The 3,643-nt window shown below is 45.7% G+C and overlaps 1 pseudogene; it reads right to left on the reverse strand.

Moving 5' to 3' along the window:
- Window positions 1–266: 266 nt before the first annotated feature.
- On the reverse strand, window positions 267–383 carry LOC126237842 (5S ribosomal RNA; annotated as a pseudogene).
- Between the last annotated feature and the right edge of the window lie 3,260 nt (window positions 384–3,643).

Here is a 3,643-nt window from a genome sequence, read left to right on the forward strand (position 1 = left end):
GGGCAGGTAACACGTTAGCGGCCACAAGGCAGAAAATACCGCTGGTTGCACTTCACTAATAAGCACACTCCGTCTTCAGGCCACAAGTGGCCCATCGGGACCATCCGACCGCCGTGTCATTCTCTGGTGAGGATGCGGATAGGAGGGGCGTGTGGTCAGCACACCGCTCTCCCGGTCGTTATGATGGTTTTCTTTGACCGGAGCCGCTACTATTCGGTCGAGTAGCTCCTCAATTGGCATCACGAGGCTGAGTGCACCTCGAAAAATGGCAACAGCGCATGACGGCCGGATGGTCACCCATCCAAGTGCCGGCCACGCCCGACAGCGCTTAACTTCGGTGATCTCACGGGAACCGGTGTGTCCACTGTGGAAAGGCCGTTGCCCGACTTCACTAATAAGAATAATACTAAATCCAAACTAACATCAAGGAGCAGAAGGCGGCTAATAGCTTCCGTCAACCTGACAGACTCTACTTCTTGCGGTTGGTCTCACCGACCCTGGGAGCAGCAACACGCAAACAACAGCGAGATCTCAAACAGTGGGGGTTTCAGTACTGGACACGGTTCACTCAACTTCAAACGTCCTGGGTTCGGTCGTCGGCTACAGACCCTCTGTCCGACAGCCCCTGCACGCTGCCAGTGGTCCTGGCCTTGCTGCTCCGTCGCAAGCCGAGCTGCAGACACCAGAACGCAGGCACCATTTAAATAACTGGATATTAAAACCACACAAGATACACACGGCTCCTCGAAGACAATTACACAAGTCTCAAATAATACTGAAACCAGTCACTGTGAAACAACACGGACGAATTATACGTCGGCACAACACAGAGAAGCCAGAAGCGGTCGGAAAACCAAATGCACGCCGTCCGCTGCGACGACCGACCGAACGACCAACCAACAATCGTCCCCACTCAAGTCAGGCACGGGAAAGATCCCAGTATAAATCGTCGACTGACAATTTATTGCCATGAGGGCACTTCGACAAGTGGACACACACACAGGTGAAAGTTGCTCTACTTGAATATCACCCGGTCCATTCAACTAAAATTCGCTGAATCCGGTTCTTGAAGTGGTCGTGCACTCTCAACGACCACATCCTTCCGTCGGGCAGTGCATGTGTGTCGCCAGCGGTCGGGCGAGTACTGGCTGTCCGGACCTCACTGCTGCTCCGTCCCTGCTCCAATTACTCGACACACGACGACCCGGAAATACTACAGGCCGCTCCAAACATGGTACCACAGTAGGCGCTATCGATAAGCGCTGCTGCTGCCACTCACGGACAGACAAGGCGAGCAAACGTAGTGGCGCCAGTGAACACACTAAGAAAACGGGACACCACTATGGGTATTACAAGATGCCAAGCTATGAACGGCCTCAACGCGAGCCGCACATGTCTCAAATACGCCGGGATTTAATATGATGCTACTGTGACGTTCTTTACACGTTTCAGGAAAGGAAGAAATACACGTACTCTGTCGTCAAAAAAGGGAGACGAATTAGGATGATTTTCTAAAAAAAATTTTAAGTGTACAGACATAACAACAAATAATGATCTCATCCTCAGGGCAATACAGCTTTGAATAGCGCATAGTTTTGCGGACTCAAATGCAACTGAAAAGATCTCCAGCAGTTGAGTGCTGACGTTTTTCAATATTCCTCCATCGTCTATTATTTCCAGAACTACTTCATGTCTTACTTTATACGTCAGTTTAATCCATAGTACCACTTTGTAGGATAACAATTCACTCACTGCACTATGGTTTTCCATTGATCTACGTTTCACTTTCATTCAATTTTATGCCTCAGATGTTTAATATCAGAAACTTATATGTCAGTGTTTAATTTCAGTGCATCGCGTTTGTGGAAGAACCCTTTGATCGTCAGTGCCAATCTGCTTGTGATGCTCTCCGAATTGGTGACAATATGAAAGCGTATGAATAATAATTTTGGTGTCATATTTGCGAAAAGAAAAATAGAAGAAAAGGAGGAACCTTAACACGTCTATCAGAACTGGCATACGTAATGTAATTTCAAAACATGTCACCTGGCTGTCTTCGGAAACAACAGTGCTACTTATTCCATAGAAGCGTAGTCGTTTAAGCTTGCTTTGTATTATCTCCCATTCATAGAGTAAATAATTATTTCACATTTAATTGTAACGAATTTTTCGAAAATGTCACCTGCCTTGGCGCTTTGAGAAGGGTAGGGCACGAATAATATACCCGATATCATGCCCGAGAACCATTTAAACATCGAGCTGGGATATCCATCTCCGCTCAGTGAGTCAGTAATCGAATTTTTCCATTCATTCAATAGAATCCTGGTGTTTGTCTATTGAATTTTTTCTCATTCCAAAATTGGCAGATGTTATCCATTTATCCTATTTCGACGTGTTTGCCTTTGTTACATTCTTTCTTTGGGTTATAGTGGAATGGTTCATTTGTTAGGTTGTACTGTTTATTTGTACTCGAAATGGTTCAGATGGCTCGGAGCAGTATGGGACTTAACATCTATGGTCATCAGTCCCCTAGAACTTAGAACTACTTAAACCTAACTAACCTAAGGACATCACACAACACCCAGCCATCACGAGGCAGAGAAAATCCCTGACCCCGCCGGGAATCGAACCCGGGAACCCGGGCGTGGGAAGCGAGAACGCTACCGCACGACCACGAGATGCGGGCGTTTGTACTCGTTCGAGCTTCTCGTAGGGTAACATCTTCATGGCTGGCTCTAGTTCGCAGTATTTTATTGTAAGCTTGTGTCGTAATTCTTGATTCTTCAAATCCGTCCATTTCGTCGTTCTTCGATTTCCCTGCTTGTCACGATGCTCATAGTCGTTCGTTGGGGGCTTTAACGTGCTTCGCGATCTCGTCTGTTCGTTTTCTCATCTTTTCGCCGTTTTGCTTCAGAACTGGCAAGATCTTCTCTTTTACGTTTGGGCGTTGTCTAAAATATAAATCAAATCAACTTTTTGTTAAGAAATACACAATGCACACTTTATACACTTTTCACACTTTATTTTCGATTTATATTCAGTCACTGTATCATTTTGACTACTCACACTTCACTATTTCTTTTCATTCACTCACTGCACTGTTTTTCGGTTCCTCCCTTCATCAGTGATAGGAAACTGACGTTCGGACACACGCCGGGTCTTACTTTATATAACCCTACCAATGGGTTGGCCCGCCAGTGGCGAATTCAAGAACATACCAAACAGGATTCGATTGGTCCACAGTGTTCCAGAACATTACACAACATTCTTGAGTGTTCTGGAATGTTCCAAAATGATCTGGAATGTTCCGGGACGTTCCCGAACATTCTGGAATCTTCCCGAATGTTCTAGACTATTCCCGAACTTTCCAAAACATCCCGGATCATTGTGGAACATTCTGGAACATTCAGGAATGTTGCGTAATGCTCTCGAATACTGTCGAATGTTCTATAAATTTCTAGAGAGTGAAACTTCCCAGCCTCTATATCTTCAAAGGCACGCCCTTCAGGTAAAAACGGGAACCTCCTTCGTGAATGGGGAATAGACTGTTACAGCACCATGCAACTCGCCTGATCGTTTTTAGTCCCAGCACTTTCTATAATTTCTGAGAAGCCATAAGCTAGTTTCTGTGTTGCTATATTTG

This window comes from Schistocerca nitens, chromosome 2, assembly GCF_023898315.1.
Source record: "Schistocerca nitens isolate TAMUIC-IGC-003100 chromosome 2, iqSchNite1.1, whole genome shotgun sequence".
Lineage (NCBI taxonomy): Eukaryota > Metazoa > Arthropoda > Insecta > Orthoptera > Acrididae > Schistocerca > Schistocerca nitens.